This window comes from Gossypium hirsutum, chromosome D03 (genome assembly GCF_007990345.1).
Source record: "Gossypium hirsutum isolate 1008001.06 chromosome D03, Gossypium_hirsutum_v2.1, whole genome shotgun sequence".
Taxonomy (NCBI): domain Eukaryota; kingdom Viridiplantae; phylum Streptophyta; class Magnoliopsida; order Malvales; family Malvaceae; genus Gossypium; species Gossypium hirsutum.
In genome coordinates, this window is record NC_053439.1 from 12,341,761 (window position 1) to 12,352,966 (window position 11,206).

At 34.7% G+C, this 11,206-nt stretch overlaps 1 non-coding gene across 1 annotated transcript; it reads left to right on the plus strand.

Moving 5' to 3' along the window:
- Window positions 1-9,914: 9,914 nt before the first annotated feature.
- Window positions 9,915-10,021, plus strand: LOC121215768 (small nucleolar RNA R71). The gene has a single exon (XR_005911743.1). It is a non-coding gene; the product is annotated as a small nucleolar RNA R71 (small nucleolar RNA).
- The last annotated feature ends 1,185 nt before the right edge of the window (window positions 10,022-11,206 follow it).

An 11,206-nucleotide genomic window follows, 5' to 3' on the forward strand; every position in this document is an offset into this window, starting at 1 on the left:
GTGAGGATATTCGGTAGGCATTCCACTGAATTGGCCTACAGTCTAAAGCATTTGTAACATAACCAGTTTCAGCTCAAATTGTTGTGCCTCGATTTCGGGTCTCCTAATACCCAGATTAAGATCATGAAACACTGGCACGACGTACTGTCTTAGAGCTTTATCCTTATCATCATCAATAAGGATAGGATTTTGTGTAAGGTTTGCTCCATTTCCTTGATTTCAATTTTTGAAGTTCATCTCTTCAGTCCTTCTTTGAGCTACTTCTCTTTTTTTTTGTCAAAAATTTCTTTCAATTTTAAGATCTACGGGGAGTAAATCGATAATTCAAACAGTACTCATAAACACCTTAAACAAACACAAAAAAATTAACTAAGTCAAAATTGAACAGAAAAAATAAACGAAAATGCAAAATTAACAAATTCCCAAATGTTGACTTTTAAAGCAGTCCCCCCGATAATGACGCCAAAAACTTGGAACGATGGAAATGTGGAAGTGTACACAATTGAAACAACTAATAAAGTGAAAAGTAAATCTCAAGTTATCGTACCCACAGGGACTGTGTAAGAAAATATTTATCAAATGCAATTAAAAACACTTTGGTGAAGCAAATATTTTGTTTTGAGAGAAAAGGGTTTAATAAAACTAAATTTTAAGTAAGAAAATTAAACTAGGAAAATTAAAAGATAAAAATTCCAAATCACAATTTCTAAAAAATAAGTTTAATCAATATGATATAATTGTGTTAGATATATTACATTTCTTAACTTAATATTACTAAAATAATGTTCATGTTGTTACGAATAAATTTACGACAACTTTGTAACTTGTTAACTGTAGCACACAAAGACTTACTAAATTAACTAATCTCTTGAATATACTACTATGCCAGTTTAAACAATTAATCAGTTTAAATAAAAAAATAAAAGATTAAGTGAGGTAACAATATATTCCTACATTCAAAGAGTTTAATCACAATAATCTTTCAAGTTATACAAGGCCAATGTATCGTTTAATACTATCACTAATTTAACCCTCAACTATCTTAGAAGATTAAACATGCACTGGTTAAGTATTGTGTCAATTAATTACAATTTCAGTACGATTAATAATTAATTTACAATTATAATGCAAGTATAACATAATAATGGTTGTACTTAATCAAACAATTTACCAAGACCTATAACAACATAAACATGATTTTAATAACTTAAGTAGACAAAATGAAATCAACCTAACACGAATTAAATTTAAGCCATGTCAATTAAATTTAGACTAACAACATAACAAATATTCATAGACATGTTCATAACAACAACAAGAAAAGTTAAAGGATATGAAACTAGAATCAAATCTAGTGTTTCTCCAAAGCCAAACTAGTTTCTCCACTCCTTCTCCGATCATTCTATTGAACTGAGGCTTATATAAACACTTGAATGCTGCTACCCAAGGTAGTTGAAGGACTCTTTCCCAAGAGGGAAATCGGCAAAGGAAAGTAGAAGGGAAAAACGGGAAACAAAGTAGAGAAAGTGAGTGAAAGAGAGAGAGATGTGTGAGATGAGAGGTGTGTTGAATGAATAGGTGAAAGGGGGTATTCACATGTGGGAGTGGCTGCTAAAAATAGAAAATAATTAGGAGCCACACACTCCCCTTGGCCGGTCACCACACCTGCATTTGTTGAAGATTTCAACTTGCTATATTTAGCTAGGGGAAAATCTACAAAAGCATAATAAGTGAAGGGGTTTGAATGTGATTTCAAGGAGATGTCTAGGGATGATTTGCAAGTCAATAAAATAGTTGATTTGGGCTGATTGGGTCACTATTTTGGACGGGTTTGGTTAGCCCGATTGCTTGATTAGATCAGCCTTTCGTATTAGCACAATTAGGCCTCCTTTCCATAATATAATCAATAATAATTATTTAACCCAAAATAAATTGGATTAAAATTAAAATTAATTATATTATCTATTAATATTTATAATTTGGACCGTCTTCAGCCAAAAACTTAATTCGCCTCAACGCTTCAGAAATCACTTCACGATTTTTAGCCTCTAGTAGTGTCCGTCGAGCCAATTTTCACCCATTGTGCAAATCTGTCGAAAATAAATCAAAATTTATGAAAATTTATTATAAAATTAATTGAAATTAAATATTTTAATAATTTAATTATAATATAATTATTTTATAATTATATTATATTTGTCGACAAGAATTACTATGAAACTGCATGAATTTGAGTTAAAAAGGGCATGAAAAAGTCTACATATTTTTGTATTTCCAACAAGCTAGGAGAATTATATTAATTAACTCAATTCATTTTCAACATGCTTAATAATATTTGAAAATATTCCATGGCAACTCGATCTTTCATGAGTTTAAAAACCAAATCAAGTCCTCTCGAAATCTGTTACTCAGTGAAATATGTTAAACTAATGGTTTCTTTGTATTTATGCGAGGTAACATGGACATTTACTTTTGAAACAGTTTAATCACATAAACCTAAAATCTATGCAAGATAATAGAGCTAACTAAAGATATTATGAAGCTCCAATTTAGTTGGGTTTAATGATCTAAATTGAGCATTACATTTTTCAATTATGCATCTACTAGCCATCGCTTGGTTAGGATCGCTCATCTAATTTGATTGTATCCAATCACGTATGAATAAAATACATCTTGATTTTAATTGAAAACATGATCGACTGAGGCTGAAGCATGTTAAACATGAATCAAATAAATATTATTGAATTAACATAATCATGCTAGCAAATAGAATTAAGCTAACATTGTTGATGTAAAGAACAATAAACACATAGCAAACATAATTAAACTAAATAACAAGAAGGAAAGAGTAAACTCTAATTTTGTTTAGCATTCTTTCAGTTCTTTTTGATTGATGTGTTCCTTCGTTCTACTCGTTGTTCTTTTGCTAAGGTTTCTTAATGTGGCCGACCAAGGTAGTGTCTTGACAAAGCTTTTGTTAGCTAAAGAATGGAAGGAAAATGGAGTGGCTAGGCATGGAAACGGAGAAGGGAAATGAGAGAATTCTTGATGAATGAATGGATTTTGGGATGAAGGATGCTTTGAAAGGTGAAAGATGTGTGGTATTTATAGGTGAAGGTAAAGGTGAAGTTCACTAAAAATAGAATTTGAAATTCCACCTTCTTCTCTCATGCTTGGTCAGCCACAATTTGTGGAAAAGAGGATGACTTGGTTGCTTCATTTTGAATTCAAAACTTTGCTATTAATAGCCATAAGGTGGACGGTTTCAAAGGGTGAACTTGTGTGTCGATTTTTGACATCTTTTCAACGGTAGGGACCTTCAACAAAATATCCCAATGCTTATTTTTGGGAAACCATTTGCTTGTGCCGAAATTAGGCTTTAATTCCTTCTTGTTGGACAGTTTCTTAGTCCAATAAATAATCAGACTTTTACTGGGTCAATTTAACATCCTTATGACCCAGTTGTACACGGCTTTGCCTTCCAAATAGAATAGGTATGTGCATGTCCATGCAACATTTATATTAATCTCGTTTTCCATGGTCCCACTGCAATGTGAAAATTAGCATATTAATAATTAACATGAAAATAATATAAATTATGCATAAAAATCATGTAATAAAACATAATTTCACATACTTTATAAATTCATGTCCAATATTAATATTTAAGTAAAATTCACTTAATTCAATAATAATTACTCGAGATTAACATATTTATAAATTCAAAAAGGTGGTAAAAATATATAGAAAAATCCTATAAAATTTTGATTTTACAATGTCTAACATACACCTTATTTTTTAAGAAAATTTCAAATTGGAGTAAAACTCTAATACTACCAGAATTACGACAAGTGTAGTCGGCACCATAGCGAGGTTTATCTATCAATGAAAATGGACTACATCTCGAACTTCCTCACAATTCAAGGTCAAAAGGTCGAAGCCTCTTTCAAGCATAAATGATCGTCCTAGGATATTTGAGTAAAAAGTTTCGACCTCTTTTGATTTAAGTTTATCAAGAACATACCCTAGTTCCAAAGGGGGTTCAGGTTAGGATTTCGTTTTTCTTTTTTGATCAAGGAGGCAAGTTTATCACTTTCTAAACTAAGAAAATGGTTTACTAAGTACTACCCAAATATTTTCCAATAAATTAAGGCTAATAGTAGAACAAGATAAAAAAAATAATAACAAAGGCAACAATATCACGTGCAACACAAAGGAGGAAAGGGAAACTTAAACCGTGTTATGGGTTTAATGATAGAGTCGACGAAATCTCATGTTTCTCAAGTAAAAAGAGTGTAAAATCTACAAAAGAAGAAATTAACAAGAAAAAAAAAGAAGAAAGAAGAAAGATTTCAAAGAAATTTGAAAGGACTTGAAAGGAGAATTGAGAGAAAATAGAAGGGGGAGAGTTTTTAGGGATTTAGAATGAAGGTTTTGAGGGAAACTGAGAGAACTGGAGGTTTTGGGGTCTTTGGAGGCTTAAAAAGTTCCACAACACACGAATTGCGATATCTGAAACCGAGTATCGCCTGACTTGACTTAGATATCGCGATACCCTGTAGTGGATATTGCAATATCCCCTATTTTTGGACCCCAATATTCTATTATGTTTAAGATATCTCGATACCGAAGGCTGGGTATCGCAATATCACTGTGTAAACCAATTTTTTTATTACTTTTAACATTCCAGGGGTATCGCAATATCAGGGGTCCGATACCGCGTTACAAAAAATATTTTTGGTCCCCTCTCACAACTATCCAGGAAATTGTGATATCCCCCCTTAGGTATTGTGATTTCACTTAACTAACCCCCAAAACACTACAAAATTATAAATTTCCATCTCAATCCTCAAAAGCCAACCTATTAGTTCAAACTTAAACCAACACAAATTAAAATCCTAATCTAAATGCAGAAAATATGTGGAGTACATGTTCAATAATTAAAATATTTACAAATTTTTTGTTCATTTTCAACGGGTGGCAATTAAAAATTCAACTCGGGGCAGTCGACCACACCACCGAAATGATGCTTCCTCTATGTTCTCGACACTCAGGTATGCATATTATTTAACATGCAACTAAGTCTACCCAAAAATTGTAAAGTCCTTTTTATCCTCGTTTGCTTCCGTATTCTCTTACGTGGCGAGCGGACACCTAAAAAACTACAGCATTCCATAAAAGTTGCAAATTGGTTAGCATGATAAGATCTCATCTCACCTATCTGACACTCATACCCTTGTGAATGCAACATCTCCTTAGACTTGGACTCGGTCTCAACACATTTAAAAATTTCGGTCTCTCCTTTGATTTCCATAGTTAATTCTCCTCTTCCTACGTCCATAGTAGGCCTAGAAGTAACCAAGAAAGGTCTCCCTGAGAGGATATGAATTTCGAGATCCTCCTCCAAGTCAAGCAGGATAAAGTTAATAGGAAAAATAAACTATCTAACCCTTACTAACATGTCCTCAAGGACTCCCTTGGAACATACCAAAGATAAGTCGGCTAATTACAAGGTGACTATCGTTTCCTTAAGCTCTCCCAAACATTGACAATAGCATGAGGTTAATACTTGCACCTAGGTCACATAGGGCCTTCCTGAAACTCACTCCACCTATCTCTATGGGAATGGTAAAGCTGTGGGACCCTTTAGTTTGAGAGGAGCTTTTCTAGACACTACTTGCTACATTCCTTATTAAAAGTGATTCGTTCTCCTCTCCCTATTCTCGTCCTGCGAGAAATAACATCCTTAAGGAAATTGACATATTTGGGCATTTTCTCAAGGAGCTCTAGTAAGGGAAGATTTACATTCAAGGCCATAAACATATTGAGGAATTGCAAGAATTCTTCACTTTCTCTCCTTTTCTTCTCCTCTAGATGCAAAGGAAATGGTATAGGAATTGAACTTGGTAGTGGTAGTGGAATGGTTTTATCCTCTAGTTCAACTTGTGTGGGTTCACTCTCAGGTCTTTCCTTCTTTACCACCCAATCTGCAATGCTACGAGTGCAAGTGCTCTCATCCTTCTCACTCACTTCTTTCTCCCCACAATTTGGTCAGATAGGTTCCTTAACCATATTCCTTGATCTGAGGGTGACCACCTTCATTCTCTCTTCGAATTAGGTTCTATTTTACTGGGTATAATGCTCCAAACCCAGTTTGATAAATCAGATCCGAATATTGGGGGTCATGCCCTATTACGAATGTAACTTAACCCTTTTAATTAAATAATTTTTTTTATTCATGACTATTACATAGTTTCACTTTGAATCGAATTTACTAAGTATGTACAATGAATGGTTTCAGGTTCGATGCATGGTAATTAAATCTTAATGATGCCTATGTTTTCAATTTTTTGCTAACGTAAGTAGCTTAATTCACAAATATACAAACATGAGTTCATTCTTTGATCACGCCACTTAACTTGCTCTGTATTCATAATAGCCTAGTTGCCACTTCGTAGAGTAGTCTTGGCGTCGTCCCTCTAGGCGCAGACTCATACCAGTTAACTTGAAAACACAATATACTGAAGTAAGTCCATGAGAACTTTCTAAGGGAAAACTTTATTTACCTTAATAATATTTATCCTTTGTGACAGATGTAACATCCTATCGATCTTATCTATCGCAACCCTTAAACTCTATTTCTGGCGAGTACCTTAGCACAATCAATCCTTCGTATATCACTTTTGTACTTCCGTCTAATCTTTCATATACTTATACCAGTTTCCTTTCTAGAGATCCACACGCATCTATTACATTATTGAATTTACCTAATTAATTCTAAACCAACGTATTATCATAATCGTGCATAAGCACGTCACAGGTGGTAGAGACCTCCTTCAAGCTTATATAGAGTCAAATCCTTATTCAGACCACCCTTTAAGTATTACCTGGTATTTCTTTATGATTCTTCAACTCATTATTTTCAATCGATTCTTGGTCATAAGTAGTACTAAAAGTAAAGATGAAAAATAGTTTGGGCATGTTGAAATTACTAACACACTTATGGGTCTTAATAACCAATCCTTCACTCATAAGGATTCTTTCGATGGAAACTCATTCACTCCACTATCTACTTGATTCATGTTCTTCAGTTGTTCCTTATCTTCATATGGATTCTTGAATTACCTTAATTCATTCCAATCTTTCTATTTGTACTTAAGGGACATACAAAATACGTCATAAGAACTATACATCTTGTAATCGTCGTAGGGATTAACCTTCCTATTTCACTGCAAGACATTTCCCTCAAGCATTTCTACGAATAAATTAATTTTAGAGTTCACCAAAAGTTTCAATACTTTAGAACTCGCCACATCACTATTCCTTCAGGGTTCATTACCCTTACCATACCTTCAGATTTCGCTAGACATATATTTATTGTTCGCCGTACATATGATTCCTTCAAAGTTTGTTGTACATACTATGCTTACAAGGAACCATACATGTCGTTCCTTCTTAATCCGCCAAGAATTCCTTTCCTTTCATTCAAGGTTTGCTACCGAGACTCTTCCTTCAAATGGTTGCCACAAGGGCCATCCTTTAGATTTCGCCACAAGGGCATTCCTTTCATCTTTCGCCATAAAGCTTCCTTTATTTAGATTGCCACAAAGGCTTTCTTTACGTGGTTAGCCACAAAGGCTCCCATTACAGAGATTGCCACATGGGCTTTCTTTCCTAATACGCCACAAAGACTTTCATCTTCGAAGGTTGCCACAAAGGCTCTCCTTTCAGAAGTTTGCCATAAGGGCTTTCCTTTCAAAGGTTCATCACAAAAGCTTTCATTTTTGGAAGTTCGCCACAAAGGCTTTCCTTCTAGAGGTTCGCCAAAAAGGCTTTCCTTTTAGAGGTTCACCAAAAAGGCTTTCCCATTCTGTTAGGTAATAACCTTCCTTAAGTTCTTTCTATATGATGCCATAGCTCAACTATGGTCTTACACAATATGGTGCCATAGACTTTTCTTTTCAGAGAATTGTTTTAAAGTCCTAACGAACTCTTTTAGACAACTCCGTGGAGATGGACTCTAACTCATTATACATTGACCTACTCTTATCGAACATAGTTCAAATCATGCGTTTAAGATACACAAATATTTTCAAGCATTCATATACAAGCATCCTCCAACCTTGAGATTCACATCACATACTTAGACTATCATATCTCATGTAATTTATACTTACACAGTCCCTCAAACATTCATTCTACTCAGGATCATCACACTATGCTTCCCTAGATTTGGTTCCATAGTTTATTTAATTTTCATAGAAGATTCTAGAATGCATAATCACACATACCAGAGTTGGCTTAAAGACTCACCTGATAACCTCGAAGGGTAGCTTAGACTCCAGATCCCGCACTCAGCAAGATATTACAACAACCACTGCCTTGTACAATAGAAGATCACCATTAAAACCCATCCGAGTAACTTTTACAATCATTTCAAACCTAAATAACCCATAAAAAAAGCCTTACTTCATCAGGCATTCATGCAGATCTACTTTTGTAGAGCCATAAAACTCACCTTGACATGGAGAAAAACCACTTAGTAAAACCAAGAATTTCAGATCTAGCTTAAATAAGAAAAATGCTTTTTGTTTCCTCCAGCTCTAGATCTTAATATTTTAGAGGAAAAAGATAAGAAGATAACTCCCCTTAACCAAATCAGAGTACTCTTTTAACTTAACCCAAGTCTCTATTGGAACTTGGTAAACGTCACATCCATACTGAGTTGTCTTATCCAAAATCTATCATTTCCAAGAGACATACTCGATTATCTCCTTAGAATTTAACTCTATAGTTCACATTCAGTTAGTTCCTGAGCAGCTTACCTTATAACCTAACTAGCATGGGACCATAGTCACAAGGTGCACTATACTACTAGTGTAAACTTATACCATAAAATTCATTTCAGTTAACCATAAATGTCATCCTACTGATCATAGTAATTTGACTTGGAACTCTTATTCACTTATATTCATTTCGGAGCCCGCCCACTTTATACGCCAAAAATGCATTTGGACGAATACTACTTCTCCAATCATACTTCTTTAAGACTATGCACCAAATCTTGTGTTCACCAGAACTGGGGCTTTCTAGGCGAGCTCATAGGATTCTTATAATTAGTCAAATTCTAACACTATATACATTCGTGACTTACTTTATATGCCTTACTACCTTAAACAATATTCAAACATCAACGCTTCGCTGGGCGAGATGTTACACTAGGTATGCTAAAGGTGAAATTATTTTGCAACAATTGCAAAACTTGGTCTAATTGACCACAAATTTGGTGCACATTGGCTTGCACAACATGCAAACCTTTCTTTACTTTACTCACCCTAATTAACAATGGAAGGTCATTGCTACAGGTTGGTTTTCTCTCTTGATCTTCAGGTGCCCTAAAAGGTAAAAGAGGTTGGTATAATGTGTTGGCTTTCAAAGGATTAAGGTTTTGGTTCCTTTGGTTTGAATGTCCAACTTGATTTCCTCGCCACCTAAGGTTAGGATGGTCGTGCCACCAAGGGTTATAGGTGTTGGAGTAAGGGTTATATCCTCTATTCCCCACATAATTAACTTCTATATTGTTTCTTTGATCATCGTGTCCTGCATTAATATGGCTTAGATTGGATTGGTTTTGGACTTGCACCTTGGTTGCACTAATCTCCAGTTGATTAAGCTTTTCGAGTACTTATTGATACTTGTCTTTGCTTCCAACAGCGTTCACTGCTGATTGTTTGGCCTTGTACGTGAGCTACTCATCCAACCATATATAAGAGCTCATCGCCATGTCATCGATAAGTTAACAAGCTTCGATGTAAGTCTTTGACATGAATTCTCCTATGGTTGCTCCATCAAGACTAGAGCGTAAGTTTCCGTCAAGTCCATTGTAAAAGGCTTGAAGTTGCAACCAATCTTATAAATCATGATATGGACACTTGCGTAACATCAACTTCAAGTGCTCCCATGCTTCATATAATGACTCTCCTTCTAATTGTAGAAAATTCATAATATATATTCGAAGTTTCATGGTCTTGCTTAAGGGAAAATACTTTGCCAAAAATTTTCTTTTTAGCTCATCCCAAGTGTTGATGGAATCTACCAGCTACGAATCTAACCATATAAAAGCATCATCAGTAAGAGAGAAAGGGAATAATTGAAGACATATGGCGTCATCAGATACCCCATTATATTTGAAAATATCACAAATGGTAAGCAACTATTTGAGGTGTTGATTTGGATCCTCATTCATTGACCCTCAAAATTGAAGGTTTGATTGTATCATTTGGATCATGGTTGGTTTGATTTCAAAGATTTTAGTATTAATAGTCGGGAGATTAATGCTACCTTGAACAACATTCAAGTTGGTCATCGTGTAGTCATACAAAGTTCGTTGCTCCATTGGTAGGTGTGGTGGTTGTCAAATCTCTCCTTTTGGATTTTCGATAGGTTGCTCTCTTAGTGGAGGTTGTGCACCTCTAGAATGTTGCGCCCTCTTCGCATGTGTGATGATACGTTCCGGTTCCAGCTCCAATGGTAAGACACTGATACCGGTTCAAGTTATACAATGCCTCCTACAAGCACAAAAGAGTGAAGACAATTAATGAACTAAAAATTGTAACAAAATAAAAACAAACAAAAAACAAGGTTGTACCTATAAATCCTACTTTGGCTACTTATATCTACCTAAAATTGTGCACTAAAAATTACTCAATCTTACATCATCTTCCCTAGAAATGGTGCCAACAACTTAATTAGCTGCGTGTGTGTGCATTAAAACACTGAATTTATAAAATTATTTTTAAAGCCCAGTTTTACTACAAGTGTACAATGTTAGCAGTAATATTTCTAGTTCTGATGGAACACGAAGTATTCCAAGGGGTCGAACCCAAAGGAAGAGGCGATTGAGCAATAGCTAGCATATAAAAATGAGTCTAAATGGCTACTAACACGATTTTCTAGTACGACAACCAATAACAAGAAGAATTTGCAAAAAAAATTAAATATTCTATTCTAAGGACTAAATTGTAAGAAATGTAAAACTAGAGGACTATCTAGAAAATAACTAATGCGGTTGGTTAACTTCGATGTGGTTCACTGAACCTCGGACAAGGGACTTAAATCATATAAATTACCAAGTGGCGATTTCATCTTCCGATCTCAATTTTATCGACTTAGCCCAGTTAATTTGGGACTAATGAATAAGAGAGCA